Genomic DNA, 19650 nt, shown 5'->3' on the forward strand with positions numbered 1-19650 from the left:
ATTTACATCATTTTTCAAAAATGACATTCAGATCTCAAATGTTTAATCTGACAAGTCACCAGAACGATGTCCCAAAGTGATGTATAGCATCTATGATGCGTTTGGAGTACTGACTTGCTTTACACGCTATGCTCCTCCGCAATTATCTGAAGACATCCCAGGTTTGATGGATATGTTTTGAACTGAGGAATCATTTATTTCAATATCATGTTCTGTTATCAGTTCAGTACTTCTGGTAATCGTTCTCAAATAGCTGTTGATCATAAAATACAATCATCTGCTCTCCGAAATGTAAATAAGTCATATTTTTCCTTGATCTCACTATACGTGCCGTAGGAGTAGATAGACATTATGAGTCTATACAAATAAACATGAAACTTAGACTGCTCTACTGCACATTATATGAAGTCTGTCTTCGGAAAAAATCCAATATGGCGGCAAGCAACAGAGTATTATGGGCCATGATGATCAGTATTTAATTCTTGCCCATTGGTATTTGAAGGTTAACAGAGGTCATGACTTTTGAATGGACTTCGCATTTTCTTTCCATTTTTGTAAAGCCCTGAAAAGATACTGCTTTGTTTAACCTTTAAAATAACACATTTTTTTAGTATAATTTTAGGTCATAATTAGCTTAATGTTAAATTTTATGTTTTTTTCTTTAATGACGGAAAGTAGAAAAAAAGTGTTTCTGTTCACCATTACCTTTATATTCCAAGTATGGGTATAATACGGTACGCCTGTCTATATTTAACTGTTTAGAATTTTTTTATTTAATGATAAAAATGCTTTTTTGGCATTTTTTTTCCTTTGCATTACTACTTTTAACATCATTAACTTTGTTTCTTTTTAACTTTTTTCCCCCACGAGAACTTAAAAAAAAAATTGTAATTCAATATCAAATGTCTATATGACATTACAGTATTAAAAATGCATAGTCCTCCCTTAGGTCTTACCTAAAGTATGCACTAAAAAACATTAAAGGGGTTATATCAGAATCTCCAGTTATTCCCTATCCTCAGCATAGAGGATAACTTGCTGATTGGTGGGGGTCCTATGTAACCCCTTCAAACAGCTGATTGTTGGGTGTGTTAGAGGTAACGAAAGTTGGACCCCCACCAATCTAACATTAATGGCTGGCTCTAAAGATGTTAATGAACCTGAAAACCCTTATTTTGTGCCACCGATTTGCATGCTTTAAATACACAGCGTATTATAGTATAAGCAAAGTGGATGAGATTTCAAGAAACCCCATTCACTTGCTGTGGAAAAATCTGTTACGTAACTTGAACTAAGATGGGCATTTTCAATGCTCAGCATGTCAATTGATGCTGTCAATATTACCCCTTCAAATAAGGGGTGAAAACCCGCTGTGAATCCACACCAAAATCAGTGGAAAATCCTCATCTATACAAATTTTCAAATAGATCTAGATTAAAGGAAAAGTTGTTTTGCAGAAAAGCAATCATTTCCTTGAGCCGTGTAACACAAAAAAATAAATTGAGTGGTGGGTGCCCATGCTGTGCATGTTCGATACCGCTCCATTCAACTCTATAGGATTGCTGGAGGTACAGATATAGCAAACATTACCTTGATACTGAATGCAATAACTACAGTGTAATACAATGCTGTTAATCGAGTTATTCCAATGTGCCAGTAATGTTAGCAATTGCTAGATCAGTAGCCAAGCACTATACTTGGCTATCTCAGGCCGGTCCCATAGAGTTGAATAGAGCACAACCACCACTTTATTCAGCTAGGGGAACTAGAGCCCCACATTCTTGTGATCAGTGAGGGTCTCAGCATTCCCCTATGGATCGCATTCGCCCCCCCCCCCCTGCACTGCATGGCCTTGCAAAATCGTTATGTTGGCAAGCACGATATCAGGTAGAGTTTAGAGATGAGCGAGTATACTCGCTAAGGTACATTACTCGGGCGAGTAGTGCCTTAGCCGAGTATCTCCCCGCTCGTCTCTAAAGATTCGGGGGCTGGCGGCGGGCGGGGAGCGGCGGTGGAGAGCGGGGAGGAACGGAGGGGAGATCTCTCTCTCCCTCTCTCCCCCCCCGCTCCCCGCCGCAACTCACCTGTCACCCGCACCAGCCCCCGAATCTTTAGAGACGAGGCTGGAGATACTCGGCTAAGGCACTACTCGCTCGAGTAATGTGCCTTAGCGAGTATACTTGCTCATCTCTACTAGAGTTACTTCGCCCGTGTGATTTGTAATCTTACTGTTAAATCTGTAAATGCGTTGGTAAATGACACTATAGTTATAAACTTTTTTAACCTTAGTTCATATTTTAATAGCAAGCACCTGTATAACTACTGGCAAAACTCTCTATTCCCTGTGCCAACGGAACTATGAGAAGTCATTTTGAAAGCTTTTCATTGAGTGCCAAGCTAGTGTATAAAGCATTTGTATTTCAATGCCATTCTACGGTGGTTACATAGATGATGTATCTGTCACTTATAAAAGGAGGACTTGAATGGAACCAACTGTAATTGAAGTTCACCTGCAACCATAATGGACAAACACATTTTAGTTTCCTGTTGGGACTATTCACCTCCATGGGAATTTGAGTACTGAGTAAAGAACCGTGAATAAAATGGCTATATATTAAGCGATAACTATAAAAGCGTTGGCACGGGTGAATGTGCCTTATTTACTTGGCATGTGAACTAGAGGCATGACAAACCGCCCCAGCCTCTTGTGAAAGCAATTGCTGATCTGTTATGTTCTCAGTTCTTGGGCCTCACTTCAACGATATATTGACACCAATGAATAAGCTTTGAATGGAAGATAGAAATGGTAGCAGTAAATTAAAACATTCTTGTAAATATAGGCAATGCCGTGAAGGCAAAGGATCAGCAGTTGACATACGGTAGCTTTTTATTTATGATAATAATGCTATAAAGTAATATTTTTGGTTCATCCAGCAGCCACGTGATGACTTAGCTGAGGTATTACGGTCTTTTCATACAAGTTTTTCACAAGTTCGGAAGATTAGTTCGAATTTTGGAATGTTTCTGCTCTATGGTACCATTAAAGTGTATATGTATATAAAAAGGTATATCAGGAAAGAAAGATGCCACTTTCGTCTAATAATATATATTACAAAGTTAGTAGATTTACTTCTACTGTTAATTCATGCAAAGAAAGCGAAAAAATATCTCTATATAAGGTGGTATAAAGGCATGGAGACACCTGAATAAATAGAAAAAGGTGGTTGGGAATGCCATTTTGTGTGTCACATTTTTTCTATTCAAAAAAATTTTTTTTAAATAATTTTTTTTTAACAATTTCACAAAGTTATCCCCTCGCATATGAATTACATAACGACAGTGGTTATTTCCACTGTAGTAGGAATTGTGTCCAAGGGGGAGGTTCATGTCAGATGACCTTCCAACGATTCATTAGGATTCCAGAACTCTTGCCGTATTTCTCAGACTGTCCTGCATGGAGGGGAAGGGTTAGGGGGCATGGCAAGGGGTGAAGGAAAGGGGGAGAAATGGTAAAGGAGGGAAAAATGGGGGGGGGGGGCAGAAACTTTGGGTCTGATTGTTTGACTCTTTCTAACAATACAAATAACAATAAACTAAGTTGACACCCCACTTATTACTAGTTTGACTTTTTACTTCTCTCCTCCTTCACATATTCTCAGGTCAGCCCGAATTATTATTATCAATCATGAGTCTCTTGCCAACATGCGGGTCCTCCCCACAGCCTTCAGGCCATGTCATATCCCCTGGTCTGGGGGGGTCCCTGGATATGGATTTTTCCAGATGTGATATGGACATGTGGCATGTTTTTAAGGGGTTGGGGAAAATCTGAGAGGGGTGGTGTCCAACATGTCAGCCATTTTGAAAGCCGCCATCTTGGAACCATTTAAATTTTTTTCAAATGTGAGGGGATGCATTTGGCATAATATATATATATATATATATATATATATATATATATATATATATATATATATATATATATATATATATATATATATGACAGATAATTTGATGAGGAATTCAAATTTGTGCTTAAATATCATGTACCTTTTATTCTAGCCAAAGTTATTAACAATTTATTCGTAACATATATCACAATGACGATACACTACAGGATATGCTTGATGTGCACCCTACTGTTTCAAGTCATCAAGCCTGTCCTCTTCTACCCTTCACAATGCACTGAGAGGAACACCTCAGCAGACATGCTTGCTCAGGCATCCAGGATCTGTTCTTGCGTGTGGTGCCTACATTACGTAAATTCTGGACTTGATATCAACCCATAGGTAGAAATCCATTGGGGTGGATCACAGGGGACACATTAGCAATGTCAAGCGACTGACATTTTACTCTACATGAGTGTGGTGCAAATATAGTTGGTTATTTGTCGCCCTCCATTTTGTATCTTATTGTAATGCAAGCCTATAAAAATGGCTATTTATGTTCTTTTATCCTCCATTTTGTATCCTAAACACAAAATGCTAAGAACACATGTGGACTTTAAACCTATTTGGTGTAGGCTTAGTTATGCAAAACAATGTTAATTGAATTAACTACAGTTACAATGTTAATTGAATCAACTACATTTACCAGAACAATATTAATTGTATTAACTACAATTCAGTTTGTTTAAACTCTGTCTATATGCATTGCACCACTATGAATTTGTTGAGTCTTGGTAATCCTGTGATATCATCATCATTGTCTAGGAAACTGAGTCTTCTTGATTCTGAACCTTTCATCAATGAAGCTGGCTACTTCAGATGGTGGGGGGGGGGGGGTCTCAGATTGATAACATCTTGGCTGCAAAGCTTGGAGCATATGGCATATGATTAAGTAGTTATAGTGTATAAAATAGGAGACAAATTGTAGTGCAGATCAGAAGCATCTTGGACCTGTAAGGAGAAGACGATCTCTTACAGTGTTGGTCCATGAAACCTTTTCACTGTGGCTTCTCCAATGAAAAGATGAACTCCAGGCAGAAGTGTTTAAGAAAAGCTCCTACTTCTAATGGATGCAGTTTGTATTTGTAAGTCTTTTGTATTGTTAAGTGTGCTTATGTCTTATCTCTTGCTGTATGTATTATACCTGTAGAGAATCAGAAATATTTACACAATATCACCTATTTTTATGTAACTTAGTTTTATTTTATCATTTATTCATTTATAATAATAAATTGTGTTGTATCAACCCTCTTGTCCTTTTTTAAAGCCGTATCTGAACTTGTTGTTTTCCAGTTGGCAAAACAATGAGCCTCTGGCATGGGGCTTGTTAATGGTAGGCTTCACAACGCCACTCTTTTCTTCAAGAGAGCTTTGTTACACAATCAAAGATTTACAAAAAACTTGACTTTACAGACTAATAATAAGAACTATTCTACTTTATTAATTGGTAGCGTAAAATAATTTTTGTGCTATTTTGGCTAACAGGAGTGCAGACCTGTATCTATAATATGCTGCCCCGATATAGATTCACTTTAAGGTCTAATAAACATGAAGGTAGACATTACTGCCTGGTATCCCAAATACTCAGCTTATAACTAGGGTTAAGCAATTATTGAAATAATCAAAACAACCGATTCCATCTCCCACTAATTTCAATGGGAATAAAAATCTGCTCCACTAATGCCTGCCCTTTGTTCTATTTATGTGGTTTAGGTGTTAGCACTTTACAAAACTCTATCCAGATGTTGCCCCTGGTCAGATTAGAACCTAGCTTCCCACTCTAGGCAATGCTATTTCTCTGCACTCACTGCAACACACCTGCAACACACCTCCTCCACATCTTCCTCCTCTGACTGCCTCCTAACTACTCCCTCTAACTTCTCCTTCACTTCCTGTCTTAACCCCCGCACTTTCTATCTTTACTAGAGATGAGCGAGCACCAAAATGCTCGGGTGCTCGTTACTCGGGACGAAATTATCGCGATGCTCGAGGGTTCGTTTTGAGTAACGAACCCCATTGAAGTCAATGGGCGACCCGAGCATTTTTGTATTTCGCCGATGCTCGCTAAGGTTTCCTTGTGTGAAAATCTGGGCAATTCAAGAAAGTGCTGGGAACGACACAGCAACGGATAGGGCAGGCGAGGGGCTACATGTTGGGCTGCATCTCAAGTTCACAGGTCCCACTATTAAGCCACAATAGCGGCAAGAGTGGGCCCTCCCCCTCCCAAAAACTTTTACTTCTGAAAAGCCCTCATTAGCATGGCATACCTTTGCTAAGCACCACACTACCTCCAACAAAGCACAATCACTGCCTGCATGACACTCCGCTGCCACTTCTCCTGGGTTACATGCTGCCCAACCCCCCCCCTCCCCCCCCACAGAGCACACCAAAGTGTCCCTGCGCAGCCTTCAGCTGTCCTCATGCCACACCATCCTCATGTCTATTTAGAAGTGCGTCTGCCATGACGAGGAACCGCAGGCACACACTGCAGAGGGTTGGCACTGCTAGGCAGCGACCCTCTTTAAAAGGGGCGGGGCGATAGCCCACAATGCTGTACAGAAGCAATGAGAAATAGAATCCTGTGCCACCGCCATCAGGAGCTGCACATGTGGGCATAGCAATGGGGAACCTATGTGCCACACACTATTCATTCTGTCAAGGTGTCTCTGCATGCCCCAGTCAGACCGGGCTTTTTAATTCATAGACACAGGCAGGTACAACTCCCTATTGTGAAGTCCCTGTCGACCGACAGCATGGGTGGCTCCCTGGAACCCACCGTCGATACACAAAAATATCCCATTGCATTGCCCAACACAGCTGAGGTAGTAATGTTGTGCTTAATACAGGTGGGCTTCGGCCCACACTGCATGCCCCAGTCAGACTGGGGTTCTTTACAAGTGGACAGATGTAGGTTAAACTCCGTGTGCACCTACAGCATGGGTGGCTCCCTGGAACCCACCGGCGGTACATAAAAATATCCCATTGCATTGCCCAACACAGCTGAGGTAGTAATGTCGTGCTTAATGCAGGTGGGCTTCGGCCCACACTGCATGCCCCAGTCAGACTGGGGTTCTTTAGAAGTGGAAACAGATGCATTTATAATTCCCTGTGGACCCACAGCATGGGTGGGTGCCAGGAAGCCACCGGCGGTACATAGAAATATCCCATTGCATTGCCCAACACAGCTGAGGTAGTAATGTCGTGCTTAATGCAGGTGGGCTTCGGCCCACACTGCATGCCCCAGTCAGACTGGGGTTCTTTACAAGTGGACAGATGTAGGTTAAACTCCGTGTGCATATACAGCATGGGTGGCTCCCTGGAACCCACCGGCGGTACATAAAAATATCCCATTGCATTGCCCAACACAGCTGAGGTAGTAATGTCGTGCTTAATGCAGGTGGGCTTCGGCCCACACTGCATGCCCCAGTCAGACTGGGGTTCTTTAGAAGTGGAAACAGATGCATTTATAATTCCCTGTGGACCCACAGCATGGGTGGGTGCCAGGAAGCCACCGGCGGTACACAGAAATATCACATTGCATTGCCCAACACAGCGGATGTAACGTCAGCTGTAATGCAGGTGGGCTAAAAATTCATTTGATTACACTGTAGGCGAGGGCCCACAAAAATTGCTGAATCAACAGTACTAATGTACATCAAAAAAATTGGCCATGGCCAACCAAGAGGGCAGGTGAAACCCATTAATCGCTTTGGTTAATGTGGCTTAAGTGGTAACTAAGCCTGGAGGCAGCCCAGTTTAACTAAAAATTGGTTCAAGTTAAAGTTTCAACGCTTTTAAGAGCATTGAAACATATAAAAATTGTTTAGAAAAATTATGAGTGAGCCTTGTGGCCCTAAGAAAAATTGCCCGTTCAGCGTGATTACGTGAGGTTTCAGGAGGAGGAGCAGGAGGAGGAGGAGGAATATTAGACACAAATTGATGAAGCAGAAATGTCCCCATTTTGGATGGTGAGAGAGAACGTAGCTTCCATCCGAGGGTGCAGCCTACGTATTGCTTACGTATCGCTGCTGTCCGCTGGTGGAGAAGAGAAGTCTGGGGAAATCCAGGCTTTGTTCATCTTGATGAGTGTTAGCCTGTCGGCACTGTCGGTTGACAGGCGGGTACGCTTATCTGTGATGATTCCCCCAGCCGCACTAAACACCCTTTCCGACAAGACGCTAGCCGCAGGACAAGCAAGCACCTCCAGGGCATACAGCGCTAGTTCAGGCCACGTGTCCAGCTTCGACACCCAGTAGTTGTAGGGGGCAGAGGCGTCACCGAGGATGGTCGTGCGATCGGCTACGTACTCCCTCACCATCCTTTTACAGTGCTCCCGCCGACTCAGCCTTGACTGGGGAGCGGTGACACAGTCTTGCTGGGGAGCCATAAAGCTGGCCAGGCCCTTAAAGACTGTTGCACTGCCTGGGCTGTACATGCTGCTCGATCTACGCACCTCCCCTGCTACCTGGCCCTCGGAACTGCGCCTTCTGCCACTAGCGCTGTCGGATGGGAATTTTACCATCAGCTTGTCCGCCAGGGTCCTGTGGTATAGCAACACTCTCGAACCCCTTTCCTCTTCGGGAATGAGACTGGGAAGGTTCTCCTTATAGCGTGGGTCGAGCAGTGTGTACACCCAGTAATCCGTAGTGGCCAGAATGCGTTGAATGCGAGGGTCACGAGAAAGGCATCCTAACATGAAGTCAGCCATGTGTGCCAGGGTACCTGTACGCAACACATGGCTGTCCGCACTAGGAAGATCACTTTCAGGATCCTCCTCCTCCTCCTCCTCAGGCCATACACGCTGAAATGATGACAGGCAAGCAGCAGGGGCACCGTCAGCAGTGGGCCAAGCTGTCTCTTCCCCCTCCTCCTCATGCTCCTCCTCCTCCTCCTGAACGCGCTGAGATATAGACAGGAGGGTGCTCTGACTATCCAGCGACATACTGTCTTCCCCCGGCTCTGTTTCCGAGCGCAAAGCGGCTGCCTTTATGGTTTGCAGGGAAGTTCTCAAGATGCATAGCAGAGGAATGGTGACGCTAATGATTGCAGCATCGCCGCTCACCACCTGGGTAGACTGCTCAAAGTTTCGAAGGACCTGGCAGATGTCTGCCAACCAGGCCCACTCTTCTGAAAAGAATTGAGGAGGCTGACTCCCACTGCGCCGCCCATGTTAGAGTTGGTATTCCACTATAGCTCTACGCTGCTCATAGAGCCTAGCCAACATGTGGAGCGTAGAGTTCCACCATGTGGGCACGTCGCACAGCAGTCGGTGCACTGGCAGATTAAAGCGATGTTGCAGGGTGCGCAGGGTGGCAGCGTCCGTGTGGGACTTGCGGAAATGTGCGCAGAGCCGGCGCACCTTTACGAGCAGGTCTGACAAGCGTGGGTAGCTTTTCAGAAAGCGCTGAACCACCAAATTAAAGACGTGGGCCAGGCATGGCACGTGCGTGAGGCTGCCGAGCTGCAGAGCCGCCACCAGGTTACGGCCGTTGTCACACACGACCATGCCCGGTTGGAGGCTCAGCGGCGCAAGCCAGCGGTCGGTCTGCTCTGTCAGACCCTGCAGCAGTTCGTGGGCCGTGTGCCTCCTATCTCCTAAGCTGAGTAGTTTCAGCACGGCCTGCTGACGCTTGCCCACCGCTGTGCTGCCACGCCGCGCGATACCGACTGCTGGCGACGTCCTGCTGCTGCTGACACATCTAGATTGCGAGACAGAGGTTGAGGAGGAGGAGGGTGCTTTAGTGGAAGAAGCATACACCGCCGAACATACCACCACCGAGCTGGGGCCCGCAATTCTGGGGGTGGGTAGGACGTGAGCGGTCCCAGGCTCTGACTCTGTCCCAGCCTCCACTAAATTCACCCAATGTGCCGTCAGGGAGATGTAGTGGCCCTGCCCGCCTGTGCTTGTCCACGTGTCCGTAGTTAAGTGGACCTTGCCACTATCCGCATTGGTGAGGGCGCGTACAATGTTGCGGGAGACGTGGTCGTGCAGGGCTGGGACGGCACATCGGGAAAAGTAGTGGCGACTGAGAACAGAGTAGCGCGGGGCCGCCGCCGCCATCATAGCTTTGAAGGACTCCGTTTCCACAACCCTATACGGCAGCATCTCAAGGCTGATAAATTTGGCTATGTGGACGGTTAACGATTGAGCGTGCAGGTGCGTGGCGGCGTACTTGCGCTAGCGACGGCTGGACTGTGCGGTGCGAGACATTGCTGGATGGGGCCGAGGACAGCGGAGGTGAGGGTGTGGGTGCAGGCCATGAGACGGTCGTGCCTGTGTCCTGAGAGGGGGGTTGGATCTCAGTGGCAGGTTGGGGCACAGGGGGAGAGGCAGCGGTGCAAACCGGAGGCGGTGAACGGCCTTCGTCCCACCTTGTGGGGTGCTTGGCCATCATATGTCTGCGCATGCTGGTGGTGGTCAGGCTGTTGGTGGTGGCTCCCCGGCTGATCTTGGCGCGACAAAGGTTGAACACCACTGTTCGTCGGTCGTCAGGCGTCTCGGTGAAAAACTGCCAGACCTTAGAGCACCTCGGCCTCTGCAGGGTGGCATGGCGCGAGGGGGCGCTTTGGGAAACAGTTGGTGGATTATTCGGTCTGGCCCTGCCTCTACCCCTGGCCACCGCACTGCCTCTTGCAACCTGCCCTGCTGCTGCCCGTGCCTCCCCCTCTGAAGACCTGTCCTGTGTAGGCGTTGCACACCAGGTGGGGTCAGTCACCTCATCGTCCTGCTGCTCTTCCTCCGAATCCTCTGTGCGCTGCTCCCTCGGACTTACTGCCCTTACTACTACCTCACTGCAAGACAACTGTGTCTCATCGTCATCGTCCTCCTCACCCACTGAAAGGTCTTGAGACAGTTGCCGGAAGTCCCCAGCCTCATCCCCCGGACCCCGGGAACTTTCCAATGGTTGGGCATAGGTGACGATAAACTCCTCTGGTGGTAGAGGAACCACTGCTGCCCAATCTGAGCAGGGGCCCGAGAAAAGTTCCTGGGAGTGTTCCCACTCCTGAGCATGTGTCATTGTAGTGGAGTGAGGAGGCTGGGAGGAAGGAGGAGCAGCAGACAGAGGATTCGGATTTGCAGCAGTGGACGGTGCAGAACTGCGGGTTGACGATAGGTTGCTCGAAGCACTTTCTGACATCCAGGACAGGACCTGCTCACACTGCTCATTTTCTTATAAAGGTCTCCCGCGTGGACCCATTAATTGGGCGATGAATGTGGGGACGCCAGAAACGTGCCTCTCTCCTAATCGCGCAGCAGTCGGTTGCGACACACCTGGATCAGGAGCTCGGCCTGTGCCCACACCCTCACTTGGCCCTCCGCGTCCTCGGCCGCGTCCACGTCCTCTAGGCCTACCCCTACCCCTCAGCATGCTGTATTACCAGTGATTTGATTTCCCAGGCAGGAAATAAATTGGCGCAAGCCTGCAGGTCAAATATAATTTTTTCGCTTTTTTGCAAAGGGAAGGCCCCACTGCGTATATTCAATGAACAATACGTTTAATAACTGTGGTGTGGCCCTGAAAAAGTGTCACACAACTTTAGTGTAGCAGAGTTATTAACTCTGGTAGAGCAGGTATTTGCCAGTCAGGAAAGACAATGGCGTAAGCCTGCAGTAAACCGTAGCTGGTTGCGTCTGATTTTTGTACGTTCTCCACGCAGCACACACGTACACGGAGACCTTAGGACTGACACAGGCAGGCCAAATATAATTTTTTCGCTTTTTTGCAAAGGGAAGGCCCCACTGCGTATATTCAATGAACAATACGTTTAATAACTGTGGTGTGGCCCTGAAAAAGTGTCACACAACTTTAGTGTAGCAGAGTTATTAACTCTGGCAGAGCAGGTATTTGCCAGTCAGGAAAGACAATGGCGCAAGCCTGCAGTAAACCGTAGCTGGTTGCGTCTGATTTTTGTACATTCTCCACGCAGCACACACGTACACGGAGACCTTAGGACTGACACAGGCAGGCCAAATATAATTTTTTCGCTTTTTTGCAAAGGGAAGGCCCCACTGCGTATATTCAATGAACAATAACTGTGTTGTGGCCCTGCCTACACAATTCTGTCCCTGTAGTATCAATGGAGGGTGCAATGCTCTGCACAGACGATTTTTAGAAAAAAAAAAAAATGCAACACTGCTAACAGCAGCCAGCACAGTACTGCACACGGTTGAATTTGGCCCTAGAAAGGACCGTTGAGGTTCTTGAAGGCTACACTCACTCCTAACACTCTCCCTGCCTAAGCACCACTTCTGTCCCTAATACCGGGTGCAATGCTCTGCACTGCCGATTTTGAGGAAAAAAAAAAATTTCCACTGATAACAGCAGCCTGCACACACGTAGATGTGGCCCTAAGAAGGACCGTTGGGGTTCTTGAAGCCTACACTCACTACAAACACTCTCCCTACAGCAACTCCAATAGAACAGCACTTTCCCTCACTAACTCACACGGCATCTGAGCCGAGCCGCGGGAGGGGCCGACTTTTATACTCGGGTGACATCTGATCACCCCAGCCACTCACAGCAGGGGGGTGGTATAGGGCTTGAACGTCACAGGGGGAAGTTGTAATGCCTTCCCTGTCTTTCAATTGGCCAGAAAAGCGCGCTAACGTCTCAGAGAGGAAACTGAAAGTAACCGGAACACCGCGTGGTACTCGTTACGAGTAATGAGCATCCCGAACACCGTAATATTCGCACGAATATCAAGCTCGGACGAGTACGTTCGCTCATCTCTAATCTTTACCTTTCCCTAAAATCCTTCCTCATTCTGCTATTTTCCCACTCTAGACTCTCATGCCATACCCCTCTACCAATCAGGGTTTGGATCACAAGCAGCCAATTTTCCTCTTGTTTTTCTTTCTCCTCCTGAGGAGAAGTCTAAGAAGAAGGAGAAGGGGAAATGGAAGAAGGCAAATAAGACAATCTTGTGATTGTTCTCAGTAAGAGAAACCAAATAATCTTGTCGATATGATATATTTTAATGCGTAACAAAAATACATCATGTTGTTGCAAGCTTTCGAACCTTCGCATGGTTCTTCCTAAGAACATCTTCACCCCTCTCTTATTTTTCTTCTTCTTTTCCCCCAGAGAAGAAGAAGCAGGAGTAAGAATGAAGAAGCTTGGTGGCAGAGAGACTACTACTGGTGCCTTATAGCACTGGGGTTCTACGTTCACTGCTGATTCTGGACAACATCTGCATGGAGTTTATATGTTCTCTTTGTATTTATTTTTGTTTGTCTCCTTCTTTGGAGAAGGTAGAAAATGGAAGTGTAGTGGCTCAGTTGTTAGCACTGCTGTCTTTCAGTCCTGAAGTTCTAGGTTGAAATCTGTATAAGGGCAGCATTTTTGTTTGGAGGGGGTGGGGGATATGTTCTACTTGTGTTTGTTCTTTCTGTTCCTCTTCTTCTACTGAGCAGAACAGACAGGTATGGTGGCTTGGTTGTTAGGGCTGCTGCTTTACAGTGCTGGAGTTGTAGGTTCAGATTTGGTCAAGCGCTACATCTGAGGAGGTTCTTCTCCTCTTGCATAGGACCAATATGTGTGGTGGCTCAGTTGTTAGTGTTGCTGCTTTGCAGTGCTGGAGTTGTAGGTTCAAATCTGACTAAGAGCAACACCTGGATGGAATTCTTCTAAGTACATACAGATGTTACTCTTGAGATTTGGACATAAGATCCAGCCAATGAACACTAACAACTAAGCCACATTAATAGAGCGCACAATTTATCTATTGATGTTGGACTAGGCATTTACTGTAACTGATAGCCTTGGGAGATCAAATGTATTGAATGACACAGACCACACAGAGCTGCTATTGATTTTTAGGGGGGTCTGATCATTCTTTATTGTTCATTGATTGCCTTCCATAAGGATTGCACTTTACATTCGTCAGTGGCTATCACAGTTAAGTAAAGAACTTCCTTACTCCAACGGAGGCTGATCAAATCTTACTTTTGCCAAATGGTTTAACACTTTCATCTCTTCCATTGCAACTGTGCTACAATGATTAGGACATTACACAGGTTAATGTCTGCCTGTTATTAACAGAGCAATTTCAATTAAAACTTAATTTCCCTAGTGATTCCTTTTGCAAGCTTTACTAGCTAGTAAACAAGCTGGACATATAATGAACAGATTTTATCTGGTCTGTTAATATCAGGAGCCCAAGCACCATTGATTCAAACTTATGGAATTTTTTTTCTTTTTCCCTGTGGCTGGTGTTCAAGCATAATTATGGCCTCACTTAGCAGGACTCGTCCCTGCAAACTGCTTGACTTTCAGTTTTTTCTTTTCTCCTGACTATTTCCCACGAGTTCCAATTAACGGGTGAATCCATTTACTTGATTTCTGTTTATTAAATATTGTGAATATTCAGCCACCCTAGGATTAAAGAGCATTATATCATTATAAAATAAATGTCACCAGCTTTTACGGCTGCTCTTGCACCAGCCAGAAAGAACTAGGAAACCTTCTAATAGGAACGCGATGTGTTTGAACTAAGAGGTTTGTGAACATTATAAACATTATAGCTATCCGGCGGTAAAACTTGTTGTAAAACATTCTCATTATTGTGTGCCGTGTGGCAGAATACAAGGCTCTGTGCAACTAGTATATCTTGGTCGGAAATTCCAAATGCAATTGACATGACAAACTTCTTGCGGTTAAATAATACTGTTGGTTATATTAAATTTGACATTAATTACCTGTAAACTCAGCATATTATTAAACACCAGAAATGTCTTTAACAGGCTATAAATGCTCTAGTTGCTTTCGGGACTGCCTCAATGTTCAGATATGTTTGCAGGATGTTTTTTTTGGCCAAGAACAATATAGCAAATCATAGGATATTAATAGAGTTGTACCAAGATTTCCATAGGATAGGGGATAACGTGTTGATTGGTGGGGGTCTCATTGATGACAACAAGGCCAATTTCAAGATGGAGGGGTCCCATGTACCCCTTCCTTTGCACTGTAGGGTTACTGTACCTGTCACAGTGAGGCCTCTTTACCACAAACGTATATTGGCCTGCCATTTTCATGGTCAGCCGATATGCACTGTGATCTGATGCATTGGATTCCAATATATCAGATCACATGGCCGTATTCTCGTGACATAAAAGCGCCCAGACGGCCAATATAGTGTCAGTTGTTTTTATGTCAGGCCCAAAAGATAGTCCTGGAACTATCTTTTGGGCCAGAATACGTTGGCCACTGCATGGGCTCCTATGGGAGCTAATGACAGCGACCAGAGAAGGGAGGTGGGAGGGGGTTTAGCAGCGTGACTGCTAAACTCCCTCTCTCTTCTCTCCTCCCCTCTGGCTGAATCCAATGGGAGGGGGTGGGACAGGGGTGGAGCTAAGCAGGGGTGCTCAGCTCTGCCCCCGTCCCGCCCCCTCCCAGTGGAATCAGCCGGAGTGGAGGAGAGAAGAGGTGAGCCGGCGAGGGGGAGGGAAGGCTCAACAGCATGGCAGCCTCGGCATGGGGCCCATGCAGTGTGAATGGGTGCACAAACATTAGATTTGTGCAACCGTTCATGAGCTTTTACGTCCCAGATGGTAGCGTATATCGGCCAGCCGTGAAAATGGCGGCCGATATACTCTCATGGAAATGAAGCCTGAGGAGTAGACTGAATGGAGTGCTGGTCACACAAGCGCACCAGCACTCTATTCACTTTCAGTGGAACTATGGAGATACCCAACTGGCAACTGCTCAACTATTTCCATCAGGCTTATTGATATTAATGGTGCGCTGATTGTAAATGCTCGACCACCATTCCCTTCATGCTGATGTTACTGCAGGGGGAGAAGCAACCCCTGTAGAGACAGGCAAAATGGGACATGGGAGTCCAGTTCTGAAGATCCACGGGATCTCAGAAGTAACAACCCCGCTGATCAGCAAATTATTCCCTATCCTATAAATAAGGGATAACATGCAATCTTGCTGCCACCCCTTTAAAGACAATTAAGCAATTGTGGACTAACCATTCAGTCCATGATCAATCCGGCATCCTTTTGTATGGGCAGATAAATTACCCACAACCAAAGATGCCAACCTTGAAAAGCCCATTACTGAATGATACTCTTGAAGCAGATGATGGCAAAAATGGGTGTGCTCTTTCAAGGGAGCATGGCTTTAATAAATTGGCATGGAAGCCTACAGTAGAAGTGGTCTTTAAAATAGTGGTTTTCAATGTATACTCTTCCTACACCCTACTCATAATATATACTTCCCTTGATAATAACATACATCAGAAACAACAGAAGACAACTTACATGAAAAGGCAGATTTAGATACATCGGCTCAGCTCAGCTCTAGGATACCTCTATATAATTCAGTCATCATCTAATAATCAGTTACCAGCTGTACACAGTTATAATGATTTAATTGTGCAGTTACCTAAAGTGATCTCTAGTGATGTGCTCTATGATTTGGTGTCACCTGCTTTTGTTTTTCTTATCTATGTGGGCCCAGACCACCATGAAGACTTTTTTCAGCCATGACTCATCTCTGCAAACACGCTTGCAATCCTGCTGCTACTTTTGCCCCTCTCAGTGTCCCTTACACAGTATTTGTCTTATTAGCATGTCATGTGTCCTAAACCATACTACATAAGATGCAGACCATTGGAGGTGTCAGCCATAGTTTTTATTTTCCTTTGTTTCATTTAACATGCCTTAGTCCAAGGAACTTAGAGTTTCGAAAGAGTATCATTGTTGGTTGTCACATTAGTGGACTATAAGACTATCAGTTTCCAATCGCCTTTCCACTAAAACCCAGCTCGCCAGATCAACTGTTAGTTATGTAATCACATGGTGGAGGAGAGGATGCACCATGCCTAAAACAAGAACCGAACAACCCAAAAGATAAACCAAACGTGATAAATGACAGCTTGGAAAGATTATTCGCAGAGCTGACTTTTCCACTACCCAGGAACACAATGGGAATCTTCAAGCGAGTGGAAACCAAGTCCATGTCAGCACTATACAATGGGAACTGCACACTATTGGATATATGGGTTATGCCACTGTATACAAGCCACCCTTTGCTAAGCCATCACGATTCTTGCTCAGCTGTCCAAATACTTTTGGTAGAATAGTGTAATAGGTATCTGTGATATACAGAGCTGTAGTACTTGTAATACCCCAGAATTGGGTACTCCAGCACTTTCTGCGATGATGACAGTGTTAAATCAGGTTTAATGTGATATAAAAAAAGTGTGAAAACTTATGGTGTTATGTGTTCATATTTCTCACAGAATTATGTGTTCTGTTAATATTCTTCAGCCCTGGTGAGTACAGGTCACCTAGCAACAGTTAAGGGAATGTTTCGACAAGTATAGAGAGCCTGTGATTGGTAAATCCCCTAGATAGGCTGGGTTAGTGACAATACAAAAGGAGAGAGTGTACGGAGCTAAGTCAGTCTTCCAAGTCCAGAGCTAGGTTCGTTTGAGAGAGGTCAGGGAGAAACAAGGAGAAAGCCAGTGCGGTGGGAAGTGGAACATCTAAAGTGTGAGTACTCAAGTGCAAGAGCATTTTAGTAGCAGAGGAGAGAGAGAGAAGAGGAGAGGAGGAGATCTAAGTCAGCCATACATACAGCAAGGAAAAAACCCGAGTCGGCCAGAGATAGGTCCAAACAGGAAGCAAAGCTAGAAGGCAAATCACAGGATAAATGTAGTTCCCTGTACCAAACCCCTGAGAAATTGTCGTAGTCATTAATGCCTGCAACTGTAATTATTTTTTACAGTCATTTAATGTGAATTGTATGCAACAAGTCAAGTTAAACTCTCATCTGCTCTTAAAGAAGAAAACTGTTTTGGTTTACTTTTACACCCGACTCCTGGATTCCCTTCCTACCATTGATTCCATTAGCATACATCTGCACTGAGGTACCACACTAAGCACTTCAGGCAGGACAGAGTTATCCCCGTTATATTAATTTCTATACTCTTTGTACTTATTGCGTTTGTTTGGAACAGGTCCTACCTGTACACGGACTTGTGTCATCACAAAACAAAATCTTCCCCTACCCGACTCCGCAAGTAGCTCCCCACTGGGGTATTAACATCTTACCATGCCCAACCTGCATGTAGCACGCAGTGAGAACGGCCAAGTTTTCACGGATCACGGATCTGCGCACTGCAAACCCTACTGTACCTCCTTATGCCTCTAATTGTATAAACAGACACATACAACTTTTTTCTTACTGATTTTATGAAAATAGAAGACAGAGAAATCATGACATTCAGTATTATGCAAATAGAAACATTTCTTCTAGAAGAGAATACTGTGACTCATGGAGACACTATATGGTGACTCACAGACCACCGGAACTTCATGTGCCATCGTACATGGTCATTGCATGCAGCAATGCAGCAGCAACAAAATTTAATACACTTTAAACACTTATTACGGAACTAAAGCCCAACATACTTAAGGATATTGCAGGAGGCTATTGTTAAGTATTATTAAAATACATTCTTTTCCATTGTTTCTAGCAGTGCATGTTCCTTCAATGTTGGCTTATGGCTTTAAGAGCTAGGGGACTGTTTATCTCCTTTACTCCAGGGACATACGCAGCACATCTATCAAAGACAACATCCCTCCTTCTTGTGACTAAAGGCCTTTTCCTGATGGATTTTGTGCTGTTTCTTCCTTTATTGCAATGCACTGGGAAATCTTTAATAAATCATAGACTTGTTTGCATGGTGAAGTCTCACATTTTTCCCACCTGCACAGTATTCCACGCCGCATGTGGTTTAACTGCGCACAATTCTGCCAATAGCTTGACAATAAACAAAGACAATTTTCTTCAACATGATAATCTCATTTAACAGTTATGGCTTCAATATCTTCATTCTTATCTTTTTGTGCTACTTTTTAAAGTGATAGTTTAAAAAAAAATGGAAACACGGAGGTTGGAATAATGTGCTACATAATAATGCAATGAAACAATAACATTATTATAAATGAGTTAGGCCTCGGTCAGAGGACCATTTTTTTGCCGCGATTTGCAGATCACATGACGGATGCGCATCCGCAAATCGCGTGACCGGGGCCGACAATTCGCCGAAAAATCTGCAGCTAGCAGCGTTTTCGGCGAAACGGGCCCGATCAAAGGAGTGCTGTCCGTCCATTGAAATTCAATGGAGCCGGCAATACAGCCGGCTCCATTAAAAGCAATGGGCTGCCGGCAAGTGCAGGATGAATTTTCGGGAAGGGCTTAAACATATAAGCCCTTCCCTGAAAGCCATCCAAAAATGTGTAAAAATAAAAAAATATATATATACTCGCCTTGTCCCTGCAGCCGGAGTTCAGACGCGGCCGGCCGGCAGTTCTCCTGAACTGCTCTGTGTAGTATTCAGCAGGCGGGGATTTTAAATCCCCGCCTGCTGAATGAGCTGCCTCTGATTGGTCACAGCCCTCACCAATCAGAGACAGCTCTCACTCACCCATTCATGAATTCATGAATGGGTGAGTGAGTGCTGCCTCTGATTGGCTGAGCACAGGGACCAATCAGGGGCAGCTCTCAGCTGTCATTCAATAGAACTGCCGGACGGCCGCGGCTGAACTACGGCTGCAGGGACAAGGTGAGTATATATTTTTTTTTATTTTTACATATTTTTGGATGGTTTTCAGGCAAGGGCTGCCGCCGCCCCATTGAGCGCATATATAGAACACAAGGAATCGCAGAACGCAGATAGGCGCGATCTG

Source organism: Eleutherodactylus coqui, chromosome 11, assembly GCF_035609145.1.
Source record: "Eleutherodactylus coqui strain aEleCoq1 chromosome 11, aEleCoq1.hap1, whole genome shotgun sequence".
NCBI lineage: Eukaryota > Metazoa > Chordata > Amphibia > Anura > Eleutherodactylidae > Eleutherodactylus > Eleutherodactylus coqui.